Source organism: Ranitomeya variabilis, chromosome 1 (genome assembly GCF_051348905.1).
Source record: "Ranitomeya variabilis isolate aRanVar5 chromosome 1, aRanVar5.hap1, whole genome shotgun sequence".
NCBI lineage: Eukaryota > Metazoa > Chordata > Amphibia > Anura > Dendrobatidae > Ranitomeya > Ranitomeya variabilis.
Genome location: NC_135232.1, coordinates 201358736 through 201385127, shown reverse-complemented (window position 1 = coordinate 201385127; position 26392 = coordinate 201358736). Strand labels below are relative to the sequence as shown.

The 26392-nt window shown below is 41.0% G+C and overlaps 1 protein-coding gene and 1 long non-coding RNA gene across 3 annotated transcripts in view; one reads left to right on the top strand and one right to left on the bottom strand.

Annotated features, from left to right (window-relative positions):
• The window catches only part of ZNRF3 (zinc and ring finger 3), a 174057-nt gene that overhangs the window by 101225 nt on the left and 46440 nt on the right, over positions 1–26392 (bottom strand). The window lies entirely within an intron of this gene.
• On the top strand, positions 77–15642 carry LOC143793859 (uncharacterized). Of its 2 annotated transcripts, none has more exons than XR_013220301.1 (4): positions 77–142; positions 8262–8413; positions 11187–11419; positions 15082–15642. It is a non-coding gene; the product is annotated as an uncharacterized LOC143793859 (long non-coding RNA). The 2 variants fall into 2 exon arrangements; XR_013220302.1 differs by lacking the exon at positions 15082–15642 and adding an exon at positions 12549–12905.

Below are 26392 nucleotides of genomic sequence, written 5' to 3'. Positions count from 1 at the left end.
ATAGTGGACATAGGATTTCTTGAAATCTCCTCCACTATGATGTCACAGATTGCTGCCTTGGGTTTGTCGGTGCATACGTACACAGCGTCAAACCTGCAGCAACTCCAGATCGTCGGCACGTAACCTAAGAAATCAAGAGGAGGTAGGAGACCAGCCACAGCTCTCACTTCCTCTTGATTACTTATTTATCTGAAGGGGACAGTGAAGCCGGCGCCTATTGAGTGCAGTGCTCACATGGCATATCTACCTTATGAGAGCCCCAGGAACAAAAGTGCCGATGCCGGAAGAACAGCACAGGCACAATGAGAATTAAGGAGGGCAAACATTCAGATTGAGATGGGGTTATCCTATTAGTGGACACCACTAAGTTTTTATAAGAAAATAATTTTTTTTGACGGATTTCTTCAGCCTCTATGTATCTCAGTCCATAATATCCAAATCCATTAGTGAGCTTGTTTTGATGGCAGGGTTTCTAAATCCTCACTCTTTACTAAGGTCTTGTTAGCCCATTTTTGTTCCCAGTGGAGTCAGGAGACTGGAAAAAAAAAAAAAAAAAGCTAAAACGTTTTTCCATACACTGGAAGGAAAATGATCTCACAGATTTCTTAAAAGATTGTTCACATTCAGCCAGTGCATCAGCTGTTGGGGCAGATAAGAAAATACTGCCCAACTGCACAACTTTGTCAACAGTTGTGTCCATCTCTGCCACAAAATAATAGACCATTGTATGAATGGCAACTCACTTGATTTCTGACCACATCAAAGTTGAGTTAAAACTTTGTTGTGGTCATAAATCAATTTGAAAGTTTTGTAAAATCAAGATTTAGTTATAAATTCGATCATCAAATAAGAAAAGTTCACAAACGGATTCACTGATGACTAATTCTGCAGTCTGATATGTTCTGTAATACATAGAGGTTGTAAAAGCCAAACAGCCCAAATTCGCATCTTTGATTTTGATTCAAAAATACATGCATAAAATTGCCCCAAATATGTTGCTATGTACAAACCTATAGACCGAATTTCCATTAACAAAAGACCGCATCGGATCCGATGCTATACGATTAGAGAAGACTTTCCAAAGTAAGCTATCCTTATAGCACAGGACTTACTCCGTTAAATATGTGGTTTAAGCATAGAAGCTTAGGTTGGATTTACACATGCCTCAAAAATACACCACAAAAATTTGAAACTGTAATTCTGCAGTAAAAATTGCAGGCAGAATTACTGTTGACAACTATTGATTTTGTAGTTTTATTTGCTTTGCAGATTTGATTATAAAATATCATACAGAATTTCACTTTATGAAGAATTAACCTATCCAAAATTCTCATTGCACATAGAAAATGCTGCAGAATGGCTTTCCAAAGTGGAAGAATTCAGAAAATATTACCCATGTACATTCTGGAAGAAAAGCCAAATATGGTTTTACATATCAGGACATAGTGAAAAGAATCTGGTCCTTAGAAGGTCTTACATTTAGGTAAATGCACCCTCAGGTGATCAACAATTGACAAATTACACTCTGCCGTTACTTAACACAAACAAGGCCAAAACGCAGAAGCAATGGGGTTTTTTTTTAATCCACCCATAGCACAACTTTACCTAGATAATTTTCCACTAGTAAAACACACCAAAGCATGAATTTCCACATAGGATATGTGAACATTACATCTTTTTCAGGTGCATTCCGGGTGGAATCTGTCTATTAAAGTGTCATTAAAGCGCACTATGTAAAAACAGCATGGCTGTGCACATGTTCTGTCCTATGTCACTTCTAACAGTTTCAGGGTTCGTAAGCCCTACAGCAGTTAGAGAAGTGACATGCGGACATGCACATACTTTGGTAGGAGCAGAGTAAAAGACATTGGCGGTGAAGCCACTGCATAAACAATGGCAAAGTTGCCAGTAAATGACCGCTGGCATTTTCCAGAAGCCTACTTCCCTCGGAAATACCAGGTGTCTGGAAGACGCTGTGTGTACTTGTTCTTATAGTTTTAGACTTTCCCTATAGTCCTTGGCCAGTTTTTCAAACTATGAAACATTGCAGAGTTTCAGGGAAAACAGAGTAAAACATACCGGGCTGAAATCCCGCAGTCAAGCTCCGATTCATGCTGCCCGTAGTTCCAGCAGCATAAATCCAATGATCGGTTCCCTTTAATAGACCAATGCCATCTGATCTGCTCAGGATGTTCCGTGCCCTACAAAACTGTCTAATTGATACAAAGCATTTAATAAGCTTTATGACTGCACTGTGCATAGTCACTTCATCCGGTTTATTACCTTCTATGGAGTATCTAACGTCCTGAGTGAAAACTCCATTGGTGAATATTTGTATTATATGATGCCTTACTCCATGCTACGCAGGTAATTTCCATTATTTGACTTCGCAACAACTTTATTGGGTTTAAAACCATCAACCCTCGTTCTCATCAAGGGTTAAAAAATAAACGGAACAGCTGCTCTTCCTGTCCCTTACTGATAATAATTGTCAAAAGAACTTTCCCCATATGTCCAACAGCTGCACACATCAGTGTCTACAACATGTTCTTTACTCTCGTTTTGCACCAAATTGCAAATGTGATATTTTCAACATTGCAACCTATTGGGGAATTTCACAAAAAAAAAAAAATAAATTCTCCCAGGTCTGCAGTAAAAAAGCACCTGATCGTGAATAGCAGAACAGGCTGCAATCACCATTTACTACGGGCTATTGCAATGAACCAAGCAGGAAAAAGGTTATTAGGCATCAGGGGACTGCGCCGCTGCCCTTTTAAACAACAGTCTCAATTGTACTGTGTCATTTTACTTTTTACATTACACAAACTTGGCGGAGAGTGCATAAACTTAAGACATTTTCTGTCCATTCTTGATATGCCCGGGTAATGTAACCATCAGACAGTTTCACCGAGATAAATACTTCATTGACAAATTGTAAAGAAAGTCATAAAACTATGAATAATTTACTACAGTCTACACAGTATAGTACGCCATAAAGCAGGTTATTGTGGCTCTAAGGCTGTACACAAACATGAAGATATCTTCTAAGAAAAAGGGGCAACTGTGACAAAGCAATAAGCACATTAGGGGAAGGATCCTAGATAGAAGGAAACAACATCCATACTTGCTTATCTTACCTCTACACCAGAGTTCAACATGGGTGCAAGTAGGAAGAACTAAAACTAGATTTGCTCAAAATTACCTAAAAAGAACATCAAATGTGATGGCTTAGGGTGTGATAAACCAAGACAAAAATGGGATCTTCCCCAAAACCCAGATCTAGGCTTTTTGGTTGGATGCTCAACTTGGAAGAACCATTTGTGTCCATGGTGAACATAAAGCGGTATCTCCCCTGAGCAAGTGATGACTTTAAGGTCAATTGTATGACAAGCTTGCCAATATTTTAAGCCTAGCTGGGATGGTGCAGGTGTATGGAGAAGGGCAAAGATCTGAGGTGTAGGTAATCCTAACCGATTGGAAGCTGTAGGTCACCCCCTTGGAGGGTGGACAGGACACAAGGCTGGCCGGCCGCTGCCTTGTTATGTTACCCAACAGACCAGACTCAGACTAGACTTTGATCTCATCAACCTTCGATCACCCACTTGGGTTGCAGCCAAAGGAAACAAATCACAGGAAGTCACATAAGAGGATAGATGAAAAGGAAATGTCTCTTTACTTAGGATCAACAACCACAATGATTAAAGAGGTGATGTGTTGCGGAATTGCAATGAGACAGTAGAATTTATTGATATTGCATTTACTATATTGCAAGCAACAAAAAAGCATATTTAATAGGCTATGCAACTATGTATATGATGCCAAATATTTTAGTGGTTAGTGAGGAACCCATAGCCATCATGATTCATGAACACAACCCCAAGTTTAAATAAAATACCTTTTAAAGTCTCCTGGCATGTACCCTCTGCTTAGCACACAATACTTGTATAAATAGCTATAGAAACGCATCCTGATACCCAATAACACCAGAAAGTATGAAAAGATCAATGATGTTAAAATTAATCTAACTTTATTAATAATATTTTAAAATAATGGAGTACAAGAAAAACTATTTAAAAAGCAGAGTGCCTCAGAGGGGCCCACCACAAACTATTAAAATATATGATGATAGTTAATAAAGTGAAAAGCTGCCACGAGGTAAAGTACAATATCGTCAGGAAAAATGAGATGGTATAATATAAATAAATAAAGGCGACAAACAACAGGACACTCTATGGGCCTAAGGTAGTATGTATTATGCAAAGTATTATGGGATTAGTCTCATTATGCAGTATACTACCGATATATAAAAAAAAAAAAGGAGAAGAGCGGCACTGCATTTGTCTTGACGACTTCTCATAGGCTCTAGTCAAGGTGCATTTGTGCAGACTTCGGATGGACAAACCATACAGTGGTGACTTGGTGGTGCACCTCAATGAAAATGTGTCCATAAATATGTAGCAATGAAAAAGAAGAAAATGAGGGCACTCACCAATCTTTCACGTTCTTAGTCCTTTATTGCAACACGATCCAGTTAAAACACATGGCCGGGGAAGAGAGAGAGCCGAAACCCGTGTGAGCAGGCGAGAGACGACAGCTGTTTCGCGCTGTGCTTTGCGCTTCTACAGGTCAGCTTGTGCATAGGTGAAACAGTGGAAATGTAGTGCCGGCCATGACACCGCCCACCACTGTGTCCCCTCCCACAAACCAAACGATACATACATATACTTTAAAAAGCACACTTAAAACCATTAACGCAACCTTAGTTGGTAACAAAACCTTTTGGCAGAGCAGACAATTGGAGACATTTAAAGTTATTCTAGGAACCACAGTTAATCTTTAGAAAGCATAAAAGGTTAAACCCTCGCCGCTACCAACAGCGCACAAGACACTGCAGAATGCACAACTTCTGCCATAATATTCACAAAATTACCCCCCAACATCGGTATAAACGTCAGCAAAAAAGCAAAGAAACAAATAAAAAAAAAAAAAAAAATCATTTCAAAAAAATTCTTTAAAAAAAAAAAAAAAAAAAAAAAATAAATCATCCTTTTTTTTTTTTTTTCTTCTTCTTTCCTTTCCCAAGCAGCAAATCATTAAAGAAATATCGACATATCCGCACGGTCATTGAAACCTAGTGGCCCCAATGCTTCACTGCGCAGAATCCATCTCGTCTCACATCTGAGGAGCAGATTATCCAGATCACCTCCTTGCGCCGGCAGACTGACTTTCTCAATCCCGGCGAAGGAGAGGACCCCTGCATCACCGCCATGTGTATCCCTAACATGTGTAATTAACCGTGGAACACCTTTCCCTGAGACAATCGATCTGCAATGCTCGCGGAAACGAACATATAGTGGCCGGATCGTCTTTCCCACATAGTAATACCTGCAAGGACAAAAAACAACGTATACTACGTGATCTGTCCTGCATGTGATGAAATCTTTAACCATGTGCTTCACTGCACCTATATGAAGAGTCCGGTCAGTTACATGTTGCTTACACCAAGGACAATGCCCACACCTGAAATTACCTTTGGGGATAGCGGTGTTCAGCCAGTTCTGATTTGACTTAACTACCCGATTCCTCACTAATTTGTCCCTTAGTCTGATGCTCCGTTTATTCGCTATGAGGGGACCCCTAGACACTACCTCAGCCAACTCCTTGTCCCGACCTAAGATATGCCAATTTTTCTTAATGGCTAATCTGATTTGCTGGTCCATATTGCTGTATTGAAAACTGAAGGTAAACCTTCTCTCTATGTCAACCCTATTAGAAGGCACCTTCCTTACGTTCTTGCTTATGCAACTCCTCTCACTTCTCACTTTTTCCTTTTCTGTCATTAAAGCCCTATCAGGATACCCTCTTTGTTTGAATCTAGTCTCCATCTCATTTAGCTGCCGATCAAAACCCTCATCAGTATTATTAACCCTACTCACTCTCAGAAACTGACTATAGGGCAAAGAGCGTTTTGTATGCATTGGGTGGAAACTATTAAAATGTAACATGGTGTTACCTGCTACTGGCTTACGATAAAGCGACGTACAGATCTTATTGTCCTTAATTTCCACCAGGACATCCAGGAACTCCAACCGCTGCCCTCCGAAAACTGGCTGAACACCGCTATCCCCAAAGGTAATTTCAGGTGTGGGCATTGTCCTTGGTGTAAGCAACATGTAACTGACCGGACTCTTCATATAGGTGCAGTGAAGCACACGGTTAAAGATTTCATCACATGCAGGACAGATCACGTAGTATACGTTGTTTTTAAAGAATTTTTTTGAAGAGATTTTTTTGTTTGTTTGTTTCTTTGCTTTTTGCTGACGTTTATACCGATGTTGGGGGGTAATTTTGTGAATATTATGGCAGAAGTTGTGCATTCTTCAGTGTCTTGTGCGCTGTTGGTAGCGGCGAGGGTTTAACCCTTTATGCTTTCTAAAGATTAACCTTTTATGCTTTCTAAAGAGTAACTGTGGTTCCTAGAATAACTTTAAATGTCTCCAATTGTCTGCTCTGCCAAAAGGTTTTGTTACCAACTAAGGTTGCGTTAATGGTTTTAAGTGTGCTTTTTAAAGTATATGTATGTATCGTTTGGTTTGTGGGAGGGGACTAAGTGGTGGGCGGTGTCATGGCCGGCACTACATTTCCACTGTTTCACCTATGCACAAGCTGACCTGTAGAAGCGCAAAGCACAGCGCGAAACAGCTGTCGTCTCTCGCCTGCTCACACGGGTTTCGGCTCTCTCTCTTCCCCGGCCATGTGTTTTAACTGGATCGTGTTGCAATAAAGGACTAAGAACGTGAAAGATTGGTGAGTGCCCTCATTTTCTTCTTTTTCATTGCTACCAATATATAAGACTTTTAATAGCTTAGATAAAATATATTGCTGCCGATGTATGAGCCCGGATTTCAGTGTCTCCACAGCCAAATGGCTGATGCTCAACAGTGAGGGGAGAAAACCTATATCATCCTTAAGGCGAAAGAAACATTGAAATATACCTCAGACAAGGCAGAGTGGGGTCCCCACACCCCGACGCGTGTTTCGCTGCTGGCTTCTTCCGGTGTAAAACGTGCCAGTGGGGTGTGGGGACACCAGTGGCAAAACGTGCATTGGGGTGTGGGGACGCCACTGTGCCATGTCTGAGGTATATTTCAGCAATATATTTAATCTAAACTATTAAAGGTCTTATATATTGGTAGTATACTGCTTAATGAGACTAATTTCATAATACATTGCATAATACATACTACCTTAGGTCCAGAGTGTCCGCTTTGTCTTATTTATTTAAATTATACCATCTTATTTTTCCTGCAGATATTGTACTTTTTTACGTAATGTGGCAGCTTTTTACTTTATTAACTACCGGTAATCATCATATATTTTAAGAGTTTGTGGCGATTACCTGTGAGGCACTCTGCTTTCTATATTGTTTTTTTTGGACTCATTATTTTAAAATATCATTAATAAAGCTATATTAATTTTAACATTATGGATCTCTTCATACTTTCTGGAGTTATTAAGTACCAGGATGTGTTGCTATAATTATTGATTTGACGTGCCATTCCCTTCATATAAGTGGACATTTTCATGCTAATTTATTGTAGAAATAGATGTCAGGTTCTCAGCATACACTGAGCACATTGTGTTTTTTAAGTCTAGTACGCTATCCCTAATCTTTTTGGTCTATCAAAAAGCTGGAGGAGTGTCTCAGACTACCGAAGTTCAATGTCCATAGTACGGCTGGTTGAAAAAAGGCTGGTCAGTGAAAGTCAAGTGCACTGGTACCTCTAAATCCACAATTTATTACCTGCAAGTGGAGAAATCCACGATTGTAATATGAAAAAAAGGCATTAAGTGCTTTGCCACGCCCAGAGCACTTAAGATAACTTTGCCTCCTGAGGTTATTTCCATTTTTGGTGCCTCCCTCTGTATGTTGAGTGATAACTCAATGCGTCTGTGATGTCAGGCACTGGCCAGAAAATCTAATGCCGGCGTGGATCACCTCATTTCTCACTTATTATATCACTCACTGAGAGGGAGATGCCAAGGATGGAAATAACCTCAGGACGTAGAGCTTTGATAAATGATCTGGGTGTGACCAAGCACTTAATGCCTCATTTACAAATTGCCAAACTCAAGAATTTCTCTGGATTCAGATATAAAAAGGTACCAAGCATTTATCTTTAGCTGTCCTTTATACTCACAGGGGGTTGATGTTCCTGTAAGATTCCCTGGAAATTAATTAATTCACCCTTTCTCTTCAGCATGGTCCGGAATTTAACCAGAAACGCAAATAATGATTGAGCCCTTCCCCGCCCCTCGAGAAGGAGGTAATATCAGCAATGAGTGTAAGTGGCAGCATTGTGCAGAAGAAGCCATGGAGCAAAACAAAGTGTGGCCTACAACATGTTATATGGTAAAGTTATATATTGTGTTCTGTAGGTATAGTATATCATGTCACATCACATATTATTAGGATGTATAATCCAGACATCAGAGATTATTATGCACAGGATAATATGTGATCAGTATGTCATATACTAAGACCTGTATTCACTGTTGATGATTACTCTAGAACATTGAAAATGCATTACTGCCATAGAAAATGGGGAAGAAAGAAAAAAAAAAAAGCGCTATATAATGTACAAATGAAATATTTACTGTATTCACTGTTGTGGTGTTCCAGCGTCTCGCCTGTCTGAACATAGATTATTTTTATTGTATCTTTCCATATTATCATGATACCCCTTAACACATTGGCGGCTGGCCACTTTATATCAGTAGCTGAGTTTATTCAGTCAGCACTGCCTACTGATATATGCGCACCCCAATTAATCAAAAATATACGATATTATATGAACAATATTAGCATCCCAGGGACTTTCCCTTAGTGTCTCAGTAATGTCTTTACCAAATAGACGCTGATTGGGGGGCAATAATGACGTAAGCGGTCAATGTTTTAAAGTCAAGTGTCATGCCTAGCAGTATCAGGAGGTGTGTGGTCGTAATAGGGTTTTTGTGAGGTAGAATGTGGGTTGGGCGTTTCCATTTCACAATTTATGCTCTGTGGTAGATCGGCTCACTCAGCGGTACACGAAGGTAGACACAGGAACATGGTCTCTTTAAGAACTTCCTTTGGTTTATTATTGGCAGCATAAACCAAGGTGAAGTAAAACAAAACACAGCCCTCTGAGCAAAACAGGAAAACAAAACGAAATGGTGGCACAAAGCACATTCCTTCTGAGAGCGGGGTTCCTCCCGCTCACCGTTAGCAGAACACACATGGTTCAGGTTGGTTCCTGTACAATCGCTTCTCTGGAGTGTTTCCTCTCCAGACATTGAACACCTACTGTCTCTGGAGGCCAACTACTTAAGCCCCAGACAACACTCTGGTGTGGAGAAAAGGTGGACATCCTCCCACCCACTCTATGGATGTCCACAAAAAACCCAGCCCATTACACAAATTAGCTGTTAACCCCTCACAGCACTTAATGTGCTGGAGGAAAATCTCTGGGTTTTACATCACTGACGCCATTAAGCGCAGCTACACATATCACTCCTCCAGCACTTTTCCTATGATTGTCACAGCTCTGATAAGGAATGAACATATTATGGGACTATTGGCGCACATTGAGAGCTTTTGCATTTCTTTTCTGTGCTATGTTGTGGCCATTTTAGGGCTTTTGATATGCCTATTTATTAAAAGTTAAAGGGAATATGTAAAGCAGCACTACTGGTTTACAGCCCAGGAATTATGTTTTCAAATACCTCCTTTTAATATTTAAAAAAAAAAAAAAAAAAAAAAGGCTGTCCCTCAAATAAGTCAACTTGGCTGGCCTCTCTGGCCTGGATACATAACAGGGCAGCTCAGGAAGCATCAGCATAAGTGCGGTGAGGTAAAGTGAGCTGGCTTCATCTCCATCTGCACATGCGCTGGATGCCTCCTGAGCTCTCGTGATGTTGTATAACGCAGGGCTGTAGAATGGGAGTCATGGAGTCGGTGGCATGGAAATTGAGGTGTCGGTGGTTTGGCATACCGACTCAACAGCCCTGGTATCCCGGCGAGCCAGCCAGGTCGGGGCTACTCAGGAGAAAGGAACCACTTCTGACTCTCAGCGACGACCAGCATGCTTCATGCACTACATCTGAATTTATTTATTTTTTAACAATAATGCAGGAACACAAAAACAAGAATAGAGAGTCGATTCTATAAAACCCTGTGCTGTAAACCAGTATTGGCCATTTATGGTCTCGCATATAATCTTGTGGTGTGCAGCTGCCAGCCATTAATTAGCTAAAAATTGCTCTGTAACTACAAAAAAAGACTTGGTATAGATAGATAGGCCCACAGTACAAATTATATTAATGTTGCCTCAACTTGCCAAAATCCTTTTGTAAATTTTATATTAAAAAAAGGATTACAAGTATTTGTAGAAATTTCAGCAGCAAAAAAAAGAAGAAAAAAAAAAAAGAATTGAAAATGTATATTTGGTTTGAAAGAAAAATATCAAGATTTTATTTCTATGCCTACCAAATCACCCAGTGCTAGTCCATAGTCTAGTCTGAGACACTCCCCTGAAGATCAGTTGAGAGCAAGGAGGAGGGAAGAGGGGAGTATCTCAGACTACCAAAGCATGTTATACATGGGGCACTCTGAGAAGCTAGCGGCCATGATCTTACAGAAATTAAGTGGTGACTGTAAATTACATAAACGGTGACAACAGCTGAAAAGAAAGTACCAAGTATTTTAACTTGGGATTGTATTTTGAAATTTCTAATACAAGTCAAGGGGTTGCTTTTAGATGAGCACGTGTGACCAACCAATGAAGAAAAAGTTCCCCAAAATATACTGGTGCTGTTTAGATACAATGGTTGGAAGATAATTATGTGTGTAATAAGTATAGAGATGCGATAATAAAATAAAAGCTTGCATTGAGCTTTCATGTGATCTTGCCAGGACCTATGGCCCTTTAGGGTTAGATGTTACACAATTCATCAGCCATATGACTATTGCTTCAATTTCTTTATTCCTTCACCTTTTTTAGTTCTTCGATCGCAAAAATCTCTTTATAGTTTCACTCGTTCAAGGAAAGTAATACAATAAACAAAATATGGAATAAGAATGGTCAGCAATTATGGGGTTAACCCTAAATGCAGAAAAACTGACAGACTCCAAACATTGCGTGCAGGGGCCCAGAGGAAACCAGATTATGTACACCCGTGGTTTCCTGGAATATCCAGTGTGGAGTGCAATCAAGGCCAGGCGGCTATCCCATCAGGGAGGGGACCCCCGACCGCTCCGGAAGCTGTTGGAAGTACTTCAGACTTACAAGTTGTGGAGAAGACCCTCCCCCAGGAACCCTCGGAGACTGCTAAGTGGCATGTTCCAGGTCTCAGCAGGCACCCAAAGCCCTGGCAGCAAGTATGAGAAAAGACGACAATAGATTACACAGATCCCACAATGGGCATACAGTAAATGCTTCATATAACTGCAGAATACACAATGCACTCTGATGAGTCCTCCCCACTATAGCCATTATAGATAGACAGATAGATAGAGATAGAGATATATATATATATACACACACACTGTATATATACATATACACACACACATATATCCCTAAAGAAGCATGCAACAGCAATGACGACCATATATCTGTACAATATACAGTAGCATTGACAGCAGCGTTATCTAAAAAATTTTCATGCGTTTAGATTTTACTAATTAATTCTCCAAAAATCGAAAGAATTACTCCTATCTCTGCTGTTTACGGCATGGAATAACAGTGTGCTGGTGCTTGGAGGCAGTTGTTCCCACCTCAGTCACGATCAGCTCGGAAGGGAATAAGCCAAAAATTAAGTGTAACCGTCATTTTCATTATTATTTCATAATTCAATAGAACACATGACAATAAGAAACTTTGTAATATATGTTATTAGAGAAACCGGATCATTCATTCTCAAAATTTTCAGTTCAGTAGTAATATCTGTATTCAGTGAAAACAGATTTTCCCATTGCCGAGATAGGAGATGGCGGTTGCTACTGATCAGGTTTCGCTGAGAAGATATATCACAAAGGTCCATATCTATGAAATAATTTAAATGACGGTGACCCTTTAAGTTATTATAGCAGGTTGGCTTAGAGTAGTACTCAATTTTTTCCATATTGCTTACTATGAGCAATATATTTTAGTTGTGCAATTTGCTACAACCCAGCACAGTTACAGCCACACATTTGGAAGCCTTTCATTATGGCCAGTTGCGTAAGTGATCTCCAGCCTGACCACTAGTCTGGTACATGTCCTGCTAAGTAGACAGGAAGTCAATCTGACTTTCTTCTAAGTAAAGAATGACATCATAACTATTGTCAATTTTCAGACAAAACTTCAACTTTCTAGCTCTTGTAAGTCCCCCATGTTGCTGAACATATCATCTCTGAATTATAAAAGACAGCATTAACGTCACATGTATACAGCAATGACTTACAGACATAAAACTTTCTCTAACTTAAAGTGTCAGTCTATACAATCTGTATGATCCACTTGCAGAATCTCCTGTGGCTCAAGATTCCTCTTCAGCTTGTCAGAGCTCACAGAGAGAAACCCATCATAAGCAGGAGGCAGGAATGACAGATTAAAGAATTTGAAACTTGGGTGAATCCGAGCAGAAGACACTTTAGGAAACTAGAGTCTTTCTTTCCTGAACCATCTTTTGTGTTATTTTTGGTTGTTTCCTTGTTTTTCACATGGTTTTTGTGGGGGGTTTTTTATCGTTGATATCTGGTCTTTTCTATACTCTATTAAAGAGCTTTTTTCCTTATTTTTTTTAAGCAAAAACTATGGCAAAACATTTTAAAAGACATCCAGGTGTGTTTCAATCCTCTTTTCAGATTTGCCATTTACTTGTATTGTAAAGTACAGTGTGCCTTCCGAGAGATATAATCCATCATATCATCCATCATAAGAAATCTATAAGGGCATGTAGGTCATAGGACGCTGATACCTTGATATTGCGATCTGACGTCTTATTCCAGAAAAATACACATTTTTCTTATATGTAAATGAGCTTTTAGGGCTATGGGCAGCACACTGTTCTGAATGAGATTCTGCCTCCAGAAGTTATGTTAAAAGAAAGGAGCCGTTACCACTGTGAGACATGTAAATAACACAGGACAGTAGTAGGGAACTTTGTCTCATGAAAAACAAGTTACCAGCTGCAGCTCTCACAACTCTGCAGTATTGCAACAATATTAGAACGCTAAAAACACAGCTTTGAAGCAAATAATCACAGAGGTAAATGTACAAAAGATTTTCCTTTTATTATACATACAATACAATATAAAAACAGTGCCAACCTAGACAATATATCATATAATAGTATATACAACCAGAGAGAATTTGTATGAGGTGCAGAAATGCACTCACTGACGTATGTGGCACTGTGGAATCAGCATGGATATATAAATTGGAGGGTACAGGGCCAGTAACAGCTGCTGCAAGGCAATACTAAGGTGCTAGTGCGTATTAGAAGATAGTTACCCATTACTCAATGTCTGATGCATAAGTGCAGTGATAGTCACAGCCCATCTAGCTCAATCACCAAGAGAGCTACTTAGTGTCCCACAAAAACAGTGTTCCCAATCGGTCATCTTACCCATGCTGAGATCCAAGTGCGCACACCCGCGCTCCAATGCGCGTTTCGCCCTCGGCTTCCTCGGGGGGCTGCTTTTGTACTGGTTTGAGTAGTTTTACGGGGTTCCCATTGACTACTTACTAAGATTAATGGTGCCTGAGATTTTGTATTTAATATTAGAACGCTGTCTGCCTGTGAGATGGGAGCTGAAGCCGAGAAGACACTGCAGATGTGTCAGGCATAATCACACACATCTCTGCAGGGAGATCAGACGTGCGGCCATTACACATCACACCGTTAACGACCCATTTCATTTATGATATTCTTTGGAGGCAGACTATCATTCCATACCATAATATGCAAATGAGCTGATCCAGGTAAAGAAAAAAGTGGATTTCTGAAATAAGACATCAGATCGCAGACATCAAGGTATCATTTTATTCAGCTTCCTACGACCTACATGCTCATATAGACGGCTTTGGAGGATGATCCTAGTGACAGTTTCCCTTTAAAACTGGCCATATGCTGAAGATATTGGAAGACTAGTATATATTGGGTCTATATTTTCTGCATCAGAAAGCAGGTAGCAGAGAAAAGGTGTATATAACGTTTTGTATTCCCTTCGATAAATTGCAGTATTGCATTTGGCACATTTGGACAAGGATTCAAACATATCAAAGTGATGGTAAAACTTCCTATTTACAATCTTGAAATCTTAAAAACTGTCACACCCTACAAAGGATCTGCTTTTTTTCCAGATATAAAGGCATGCTGGACTATGAGCTGTATCTGAATTGTGAATGAGCTACATTGGGCAAAATGCAAACAAAAAACAAAATGAATACATAAAAAAAAAACTCTTATGGTGTTTTATGCTCATATAATTCACATTAATGTTATAAACAATCACAATTCCAAAACTGAAAAAAAGTCTCGTTTGATTTAATACTGAACAGTTGGGTTAAGAATGAAATTACTTTTTGCACATTGGTTACATACTTTAGAAAATACCATAATATACTTAGACTGTCCACAAAGTAGATATGCAAACTTTCCTCCATAAGCCAGAAGATAGCTGCCTGCGTCACGGCCTGAATATTTGCAATCTTTTGCTTCCCAATTATCCTGAAGAGATAAAGTGGGTCACAGTGCATAACCAAGCTCCTGCGGTGGTCCAAATAAGTAGTGCCACCCACAAACCCAGCAAACTGAAAACGTAACTCCCTAAGTGCCAGACACAGAACCTTCTGTGGAAACACGCTGCCTTTAGATGTGCCAGGTGTGAGAATTATTGGGTCATTACACGTATCCTCTTATAATACATTACCATCAGTGACTAACAGATGTTTCAATAAATCGGGCTAGAGGGACACCACCAGGAACCAGTCTAATCTTCCATCATATCAGTTCAGGCTTACGATCATCACAAATATATTTCTACTCTAATAGATTGTATGAGTGAATAGAAGTCAGACATCCAGCATCTGTTATAGAGAACTACAGCTTGGAAAGCATTCGAGCAAGAACAGCGAGTTCTTCATAAATGAAATGATAATACATGGCTTTCAAAACCTCATTGATCTTCTGTTAGAGAAGACAAATTCGGCACAGGATGTGGTTGGATCATTGGTGGAAGATGCTCAATCCTTAATTATCCAGGACGAGATTGGTAAGTGATGCATCAGTTTATCATTTCATTTACCGAAACGTAAAAAAGGTAAATAAAACCAAGTCTTGGGAGTCTAACTCCTGTGGTCTCCAAGACTCTTAGATCCAGTCTCCAGCAAAAAAGGGGTTAAAGGGAATAAAATACACACACAGCATTTTACAGTTTTCTTTTGTTCAAACTCAAATTCCTTACTGCTACAGGGCATGAAGCAACAGAAACCAAGTTATGTTCCCAACCTCTCTCAGCTTGGCAAGAACCTCGGCACATCACTCCATGCATTCCTCTGCGCTTTAGAAATGAAATCAATGAGGATGTACTGAGGTTTCTGGTTGGGAAGGAGGGAGAATGTTGTGTGTGTGTGTGTTGGGAAGTGGTTTATGGAGTCTCTTCATTATAGTAATGGTCTGCTTTTGGAGATGAAATTCCTACCTCCATAAAGTGCTATCCCTCAGCCTAAAATGGGCAAGTGAATATGGTAAATAACATTATAATATAACAGATTGGCAGAAAATACAGTGAATGGTTGTAAAGAAAAAACATATTGTCCGAGACTCCAGTCCCGTGGCATAGGGCACATGAGCATTGTGCAAAGTAAGCTGAGGGAAATATTCCTCATTTCACTGTAAACGCGAGAGACCCTTAGTCCCTCTTCACTCTACATTTAGGCTGCGCATCTACGAATCCGCTGGGGGTTCCCTGTAGATCCCTGAAAAACAATATTCAGATGGAGCCACAGAGTGCAACGACACAAAGTTGAGATGCATATCTGTGCTTTTCTTACAGTGGCTTATGTCTATTCAGATGGGCAGAAAAACAAAGTCTATTAAGTATTTATGCCTATCTAAAAAAAAAAAAAAAAAAGAAACCGAGTACATTTGAACTTCATTTGCATAATTGTGCTCCATGGCTTCTTCAGGGGCTTTGATTAAATCATGCTTTTTCGGTGATTTGAAAGGAAAACATGGCAGAGTCAGACATAAAAAATAAACGCAGTATAGATGGCGACTAAAACAGAATAACTAAATCATTGCCCCAAACTTGTTGACAAATTCAATGTAGTGTAAAAAAGAGGACAGAAGAAGCGTGGATTAGCGCGAAACAGACGTAGCCTTAGTGCGTGCTACATCTCCCCTGTATGTTATGCACTTTTATTGAAGAATATAAAAGTTCTTGATTCAGCGGAGAGCGTCTTCCTATTCCTACTACTTTTACGCTTTATTCACCTTTTCAGCATTATGGATTTAGCACCATTCTATAAGCATTTTGGATTTTTGCTACTACTTTCAGGGAATTCAGCTATCTTGTCAACACCTACAATTTGTGTGGCTGTGCTTCCCTAGGTTTCCTGTTTTTTAAGCCTATTGACAGGTTCCCCCTTAAGAAATTTCCTCTATTTTGCTCAAAATTCTTAATAGGGCAAAGGAGACAATAATATCTAATATAATATTCTTCAAGATGAAGTACATGTGACATTCCCACAAAGCATTTAGATGCAAACATAGAGCAAAAGATGAACAATATAAACAAATAGGATTAACTGGACACTATGTAAAAGTGGCTGCAGAGCAAAATAAAACTTCTTGTTTTTTGTTTTGTTTTCCATTTTTTTTTCGCCAGGGATTTTGCCTCTTCATTGCAGAGATAGTAGAAATCACATTTTTTTCACACATAAATGAGTTTAAAAAAAGTTATTTCAATTTTAATTTAATAACTCAATAGTACACATGAAAATAAGCAATTTTGTTATATATGTTATCAGAGAAATCTGCTTCTTTCTCTGTCAGAATCGATCATTACCAAAATTCTCAGTTCTGAGGTAAAATCTGTATTCAGTGAAGAACGATTTTTACATTACTGAGATAGATGGCGGCTGCTACTAAAGGGGGAGGAGGAGGGAGGAGCTCTGCCTCTAGCTCCTCCCTCCCCTATCTACATGGAATCTCATCAGTAGCCCTGTCATTTTCTATCTTAGTATGGCTACTTTCACACTAGCGTCGTACTCGGCCCGTCGCAGTGCGTCGGGCCAACGTACCGACGCTAGCAGTGAATGCGCCGCACAACGGAGGCAGCGGATGCATTTTTCCAGCGCATCCGCCGCCCTATTGTGAGGTGTAGGGAGGTGGGGGCGGCCCGTTGGCAGCAAAAAAACGTTACATGTAACGTTTTTTGCAGCCGACGGTCCGCCACAACACGGCGCAACCGTCGCACGACGGTTGCGACGTGTGGCAAAGCGTCGCAATGCGACGCTAATGCAAATCAATGGTGAAAAAACGCATCCTGCAAGCACTTTTGCAGGATGCGTTTTTTTCAACCAAACAACGCATAGCGACGTGCAGTGCACGACGCTAGTGTGAAAGAAGCCTAATTGGAATGTGTCTTCACTGAATACAGATTTTACCTCAGAACTGAGAATTTTGGTAATGACTAATCAATTCTGACAGAACAAAGCACAGCTTTCTGAAAAGATATATTATAAAGTTGCTTATTTTCACGTGTACTATTGATTTATGAAATAAAGATTAAAACAACAGTAACTCTAAGTCCAAGTTGCTGTTATTTTTTTTCACTGGGGGTAGGAGGCAGTGCATATCTTTCTCCTGTATGAGTTGCCCCATCATAAGCAGGAAGCAACATACTAGAGAGGACAACCTTAGCTTAGGTTTCTCAGTATGAGCTGATCTCCTGCTGCAGCGATATAGACAACGAGCCGATCGCTGCAGCGTCGCTGTTTAGGTCGCTGGGGAGCTGTCACACAGACAGCTCTCTCCAGCGACCCGATCAGGGGAACGACTTCGGCATCATTGAAACTGTCTTCAACGATGCCGAAGTCCCTCTGCAGCACCCAGGTAACCAGGGTAAACATCGGGTTACTAAGTGCAGGGCCACGCTTAGTAACCCGATATTTACCCTGGTTACCATTGTAAAAGTAAAAAAAAAACCACTACATACTCACCCTCTGATGTCTGTCACGTCCCCCGCTGGCGGCTTCCCTGCACTGAATGTGTCAGCGGCGCCGGCAGTAACAGCGGTGACGTCACCGCTGTGCTCTGCTTTACGGCCGACCGGCGCTGACACATTCAGTGCAGGGAAGCCGCCGGCGGGGGACGTGACAGACATCAGAAGGTGAGTATGCAGTGTTTTTTTTTTTTACTTTTACAATGGTAACCAGGGTAAATATCGGGTTACTAAGCACGGCCCTGCGCTTAGTAACCCGATATTTACCCTGGTTACCATTGTAAAACATTGCAGGCATCGTTGCTTTTGCTGCCAAACGCAACGATACACACCGACCTAACGACGAAATAAGGTGCTGGCCTTCTAGCTCCGACCAACGATATCACAGCGGGATCCAGATCGCTGCTGCGTGTCAAACTCAACGATATCGCTATCCAGGACGCTGCAACGTCACGGATCGTTGTCGTTCTCGTTGGAAAGTTGTTCAGTGTGAAGGTACCTTAACCTCCTGAATGATTAGATAGTGCTGGGTATAGAGCACAGATAACTTACACCTTTCAGATAAGGTCTGTGTGTGGCTTTTTCACATCAAACCCTTAAATTAGCTGTGCTCCTCTTGCACAGACAGCTCTGCTGGGATGCTCCTCAACCCACAATGCCATAAATACCAACCAGATGAGCTAAGCTTCCTGGTACGTGTACAAAATACAAGTATCAGGGTAAACTTCTATTCCATTCATAATCCATGGGTACAATTATGTATTTCATTCTGTAGCGTATCATGAGCTTATCTGGTTGGGATCTATGGCATTGTTCAACCTGCTACTACAAGTTGACCTCTCAGCTCTGGACAGGCAGTGAAGGGGCACACCAGCAGAGCTGACAATATTAACCATAGGTGGAGATCTGATAAATGGGTTTGCAAAGCATTACCCTTAACTGAAAGGTGTTAGTCATCTGTGCTCCATACTCTACACTGTCGAATCCTGCAGGAGGTTAGACCTGGAGATCAGAGCTGTATCCTTAGGCTACTTTCACAGATCAGGCTTTTTGTTTCAGGCACAATCCGGCAATTTTTGGAAAAAACGGATCCGTTTTTTTTTTACGCCGGATCGTTTTTTTTTTCCCATCTAGCTGTATTAGCGCCGGATTGTGCCTGATGGCCAGACATTTCATCCTTTTTTTTTCCGGATCCGTCCAAATATTCATTTCCGGCGGACGGAGAAAACGTCCACTGCAACGTTTTTTTGTCCGGCGGAAAAAAAACTGCACAGTGACGGAATCGGCCAAAAACACATGGAACGGATGGGTGAAACAATGAATATCTCTCTCTCATTCCCGGAATCAGGAAGTCAAAAATCCATGCGGATTAAAGAAGGCCGGATCCAGCTAAAAAAAACAAAACGGATCCGACGCATCAGTTTTCCACAATTTACGTCAGATCCATTTTTTTACAAATTAGCCGGATTTACCCTGAAAACAAGAAAATGATGTGTGAAACTAGCCTAATATCTCACACACTGATAAACCTAAGCTATTGTGGAGGCGTGTTCTCTCTATAGGATGTTGCTACCTGCTTATGAATGGGCAACTCATGTAGGGAGAAGAAGCACACACCTCCAGTGAAAAGTAAGTAATAACACTGATTCGAACTTAAAAAAAATAAATAAATAAGTTGGCTCATTGGGTCTCAATTGCTTTTAATTGCTAATATCTTTGCTACAGAGAGGTGACATAAAAAAAAAAGTAACAAAAAAAAACCAAAACACAAAAACATGTTTTATTCCGCTTTGTAACCACTACCACATCACGTGTTCAGCTCAATGTGAAAAATCCTGTGGAAGATCCTATTAAAGAACCAGCTTTGTCCTGCAGGTACAGATTTTATTTTTTAACAGTCCACCAACAAAGTGGACAAAAGGTGGCTCCTTATAAAGCAACTCATTTTCACATACAAAAGACTTTAGAGTACATGTAAGAATTTCCATGCTTTGATCGGAAGATATTTGAAACTACACATGCCATTTCTGGCAGCAGGAATGGAACAAGCACTATGATGCCCACAAGTCTATGCCAATCCCCTGCCACAGCTGGTTAATCTGGCCACTGTCATCAGCTGTCATTTATCAGGCAGTCATACCCCAGAAATATTAACTTCTACCTAGAGAAAACTACTTTCCTTTCATAAATATAGAGTCATAGAGAAAGACTGATTAATATTCAATAAGAACTACATTTAACAATTCTCCAGCTATGTGAGAGTCCTGGTAATAGAAACTGAATCTCATAGACATTTATAGCACACTAGATGGTGGCCTGATTCTAACGCATCGGGTATTTTAGAATATGTATAGTAGTATATAACACAGCCCACGGAGTATATAACAGCCCACGTAGTATATTGCCCAGCCACGTAGTATATAGCACAGCCCACGCAGTATGTAACACAGGCCACGCAGTACATAACACAGCCCACGCAGTACGTAACACAGCCCACGCAGTACTTAACACAGCCCACGCAGTACTTAACACAGCCCACGCAGTACGTAACACAGCCCACGCAGTACGTAACACAGCCCACGCAGTACGTAACACAGCCCACGCAGTACGTAACACAGCCCACGCAGTACGTAACACAGCCCACGCAGTACGTAACACAGCCCACGTAGCATATTGCACAGCCACGTAGTATATTGCACAGCCACGTAGTATATTGCACAGGCCACGCAGTATATTGCACAGGCCACGCAGTACATAACACAGGCCACGCAGTACATAACACAGGCCACGTAGTGTATTGCACAGCCACGTAGTATATTGCACAGCCCACGTAGTATATAGCAATGTGGGCACCATATCCCTCTTAATAAAATAATTAAAATAAAAAATAGTTATATACTCACCTTCCGGCAGCCGCCGGATCCAGCCCAGGCGTTTAGCGATGCTCCTCGCGACGCTCTGGTCCCAAGAATGCATAGTCATCATCTCGCGAGACCGCTATGTCATCTCCGGTCATTGCCGCAATGGATTCTTGGGACCGTCACGAGGAACAGGAAAGGCGCCGGAAGCTGAGAATATAATGATTTTTTTTAAAAAAAATTTAATTTTTTTTTAACATTAGATCTTTTTACTAGGCATAGGCAGCATCAATAGTAAAAAGTTGGTCACACAGGGTTAATAGCAGCGTTAACGGACTGCGTTACACCGCTATGTGGGCGCTGACTGGAGGGGAGTATGGAGGGGGCCCTGACTGGAGGGGAGTAGGGAGGGGACAATTCGCGGCCGGACTGTGCCCGTCGCTAATTAGTTGCGGCTGGCTGCGACCAATCAGCGACACAGGATTTCCGTGACAGACAAACAGACGGAAGTGACCCTTAGACGATTATATAGATAGATACTGCACTTTTGATATGACAAAAACCTCTCAAACAGCACTAAAAGGCACTACCCCTTTAATTATTTGCACGCCCTCTGAAAATAGTTCAACGTGACCTACAGACCATAGGATGTGTGCACCTCTGTGTGTAAAGGGGTTTGTCCGGTCCAACTCTGTGTGACTGCAGACTTAAGAATTTGCCGATTTCCGACCAGAGGGTATGCATTAGTTATACAAACTGACGACCACTAGACACGGCCTCGCTTCCATACACTTGTATGGAGTGAGGTCACGCCCTCTAGTCGGCCACACCCATTGGTCATCCGCATCACTAGTCACTCAATAAAAGTGTATGACATGAGGCCACGCCCATACATATCCTCAGGTCCCAGGGTCTGAAACAAGCGAATTCCCGCATCACACAGTGCGTGCCTTGGGGGGATTCATAAGTCTGCAGTCACACAGAGTGGACCGGACAACTCCTTTAAGAGTTACATTGATCTTGACAAGGAATCATTCTTGTGTATGTAGTAAAGGTGAAACAATATAAAACTGAAGGTGAAGCCATGGTTTGCAAAACTAGAAGTAGCCAATCAAACATCACCATCATTGAAGGGGTTACCCAGACAAAAAAAGAAAATATTTAAAAGTGTTAAAAAGCTAATTTGCATAAATTACTGTCTATAATTCTCATTTCCGCCCTGATATCCTGATCCTATCGCTAATGTACTGCATAAATGGTTAGCTAAAAGAAGGCTTCCCTTCCCTTCAGTTTCCGCAATTGGCTAGTGAGAAGTAAAATAAAGGGGCTGGCTGATGTTCTCATTTTAACACCTAAGCCAGCCCTTTTCTCCTTTACAGCTCTACACATCACTAATCACAAGCTGATGTGGATGTGGAGACCTTCTTTCTGGGCGAGGGGGCCTTCTTTCTGGGCAAGGGGGCCCCCACTGATCTGATATTGATCAACTATCCTGTCTATAGGTCATAATTATCAAAGCAGTGGACAACCCATTTAAAATCCACAAACACATTTAGCTTATGAAAGGCAAACAATTAAAAACTAAAGAAATGTTGCAGACATTTAACTAAAGAAGCATGAAGATAATTATGATAGTTATTTTTATTGGTGTGGGAGGTTTGTCCAAATTGCATTATTCAGGCTGGTATGTCACTCTCCACAAGGAGGAATGTTACCCTTAGACCTCATCATAGTTTGTATAGTAATATATGGTTGCCAAACTGCATTAAAGCCGTTGTCCCCTATGTGGATACCCATTTCTTAAATACTATGGTCTGAATAAAATACGAAAAGCCAATCCGCACTTCCCGCAGCGGTGTTTCAGTGAAGTCGGCACCGGGTCTCCCAGTGTTCCCATTACATTGTTATGTCATGTGAGAGCTGCGGCCAGTAAGTGCAGACTAATTGGGTGCACTTCACAAGGAGGAATGTTACCCTTAGACCTCATCATAGTTTGTATAGTAATATATGGTTGCCAAACTGCATTAAAGCCGTTGTCCCCTATGTGGATACCCATTTCTTAAATACTATGGTCTGAACAAAATACGAAAAGCCAATCCGCACTTCCCGCAGCGGTGTTTCAGTGAAGTCGGCACCGGGTCTCCCAGTGTTCCCATTACATTGTTATGTCATGTGAGAGCTGCGGCCAGTAAGTGCAGACTAATTGGGTGCAGTACTGACACCTGGATATCCACACTGGGGGGAAGTGTGAGTGCAGCAATCAGGGTCCGCTAATCGGCTGCTTCACTCACACTCATCTCGGAGGAAGCTTGGATGTCCAATAAAGGTGTGAGAACTGCAGCCAATTAATGGCCGCTGATTAACAGAACCATGCAACATAATATAACGATGTCACGTGAGGGCCGGGAGGGCTGGTACCGACATTACTGAAATGAGACTACAGCATTTAAGAAGAATTTGTCCAAGTAGTTTACTTAAAAGGGGTTGACCAAGTAGTGGAGAACCCCTTTAAGTACACATATGTGAAAAATACAATTTTGCAGTGCAGATGTCAGTTTCGGCTTTATCCATTTAATATTCAGGAATGGTTTTTAGTACTATTTTTATGATCAGACACTTGGCTTCTTACCAAGGATAAAGCAGGCTCCATGCCTTAGCCACAAATGTGCTGCTCGTGCAAACAGTTCCACGCGACAACATGTGTTCCGTCTTTAAATTCTGCGTTGTACTATCATATAACTTGGGTGCTTTTATGAAACCCAAAACAGCATAGGATTCATTTATAAAGATATATGATCAATTAAACTACCTTTTTCTTACGGAATCAGACCATTCCGCCCCATTTTTAGATATTGGCATTAGTATAGCTGTGCTCTTGTACAATGGTATAAATGTTAGCAGCCATTGCAATGTGAAAGGATCATTGAGAACTCAAAAATTGGTGCTCGCATTTTTTTATATATATATATATATATATATATATATATATATATATATATATATATATATATATATATATATATATATATATTTATTTATTTATATTATTTTTAATTCTTTTTCTTTAAAAAAAAAAAAAAAAAAACAGAATTGACATGGAAGAATCTGAAGAAGGCTGGGAAATCTTATTGGAGAATCTAACCTTCCCTTCCCCCAAACGCCAATCAATAATTCTACACAAGGGGGACAACAAGCAAATCACAAGGGGGTCATCTTCAAAGAGCTGGTTGCCAGGGAAGCAGTTGCATGGGTAGAAAGCATGCTCGCCCTCCTAGTACTGCAGCTGCCATGGCCAGCTCTGGGGTGCGGCTGAGCCAGGGTATATTCAGGGGGGGATCGAATTAGGAAACAAGCAGTCTCTCTCTTAAAGGAAGATGGGTGATCAGAAATCCAGACAGAGACCGTATTTCAATTCCTTGTAACTTTGAGATTACAAATCACTAATTCCTAACCAGTAGTGTAAATCCAATGTGCCAATTGTATGAAGTGTGTCCTACTAAAGTAAATCACATGGGGTTCAGCCAAGATACCGTCATTCACCTCCTTATAAATTCAATTTGAACACCAATATCTGAACCTATGAATTTGCATATTTACAAGCCAGATACATAGTTTGCTTGTAAGGGTGAGGAAAAATGCAATATCTGTAGAAAAAAAAGTACAAAAGAGTATCCCTATTATTTGACTAGGACAGGTTAGTATCCTCATGTTTTCATCTTAAAACCATTGCATTAGACAAGCCACTCAAAGTTTGTTCAGGTCCACATCACAAAAGGATCACAATTGTGATAATCTCTATAATTGGCCATCCATTAAAGAGACAGTCCGAAACACAAATTGCCACCTCCCTTGAAATGGAGCGTCATAGGTGACGTCCGTTTCAGGGGCTGGGCCAGTCCATGCTCTACTGAGCACATGTCGTTTGTCAATTAAATATGCACAGTGACAGTGCACTCTCACGCCTGCTCTGATCAGAAGCAAAAAGATGGCAACACAGCGCACTGCACTGTCCGTGCAGAGTGAAAAAGGATTACCTGGTGTGCAGAGACCAGCTCCGCCCCTGCAAGTGACGTCAGCCTCTGCCCTCTGTTGACGATTCATTTGAGTATCCCTGAAATCACAGATTCTCAATTGAAGAGCCATTAAAAATTACCGTTAGTATAAAATAAATAAAGCACTTACATAGTGATTTAGAATGGAAATGAATGTCTTTCGGACCACCCCTTTAACATCAATTGATATCAATTGATTCCAGTGGGTGCAGCAGTTCCTTACTAGACATGCCAAGACCAAAATAACACTGAAGTGAGGTACATGGTCCATACCCACCTACCGTACTTCTTATTTAGCCTACTCCTTTGCTGAGAATTCCGCAAAGATTTATTTTTCAAAGGCACCAAAAGTGTAAAGGACCACCACAAAATGCACTGTTTGTAGTCCTTTTCCTACAGTCTTAAGGTACCTTCACATTAAGCGACGCTGCAGCGATATCGACAACGATGCCGATCGCTGCAGCGTCGCTGTTCGGTCGCTGGAGAGCTGTCACACAGACAGCTCTCCAGCGACCAACGATGCCGAAGTCCCCGGGTAACCAGGGTAAACATCGGGTTGCTAAGCGCAGGGCCGCGCTTAGTAACCCGACGTTTACCCTGGTTACCAGTGTAAATGTAAAAAAAACAAACAGTACATACTTACATTCGCGTCCCCCGGCGTCCGCTTCCCTGCACTGTGTGAGCGCCGGCAGTACAGAGCACAGCGGTGACGTCACCGCTGTGCTCTGCTTTTACTTTACGGCCGGCACTCACAGTCAGTGCGGGAAGCAGACGGCGAGGGACGTGTGACAGACATCAGAGGGTGAGTATGTAGTGTTTTTTTTTTACTTTTACAATGGTAAAAAGGGTAAATATCGGGTTACTAAGCGCGGCCCTGCGCTTAGTAACCCGATATTTACCCTGGTTACCATTGTAAAACATCGCTGGCATCGTTGCTTTTGCTGTCAAACACAACGATACACGGCGATCTGACGACCAAATAAAGTTCTGAACTTTCAGCAACGACCAGCGATATCACAGCAGGATCCTGATCACTGCTGCGTGTCAAACACAACGATATCGCTATCCAGGACGCTGCAACGTCACGGATCGCTATCGTTATCGCTGCAAAATCGTTTAATGTGAAGGTACCTTTAGGCCTCATTCACACATATGCGTTGTACACACGTATTGTGTCCGTTTTTTTGGTTTTTTTCACAGATACAACACGTACACATTATAATTTA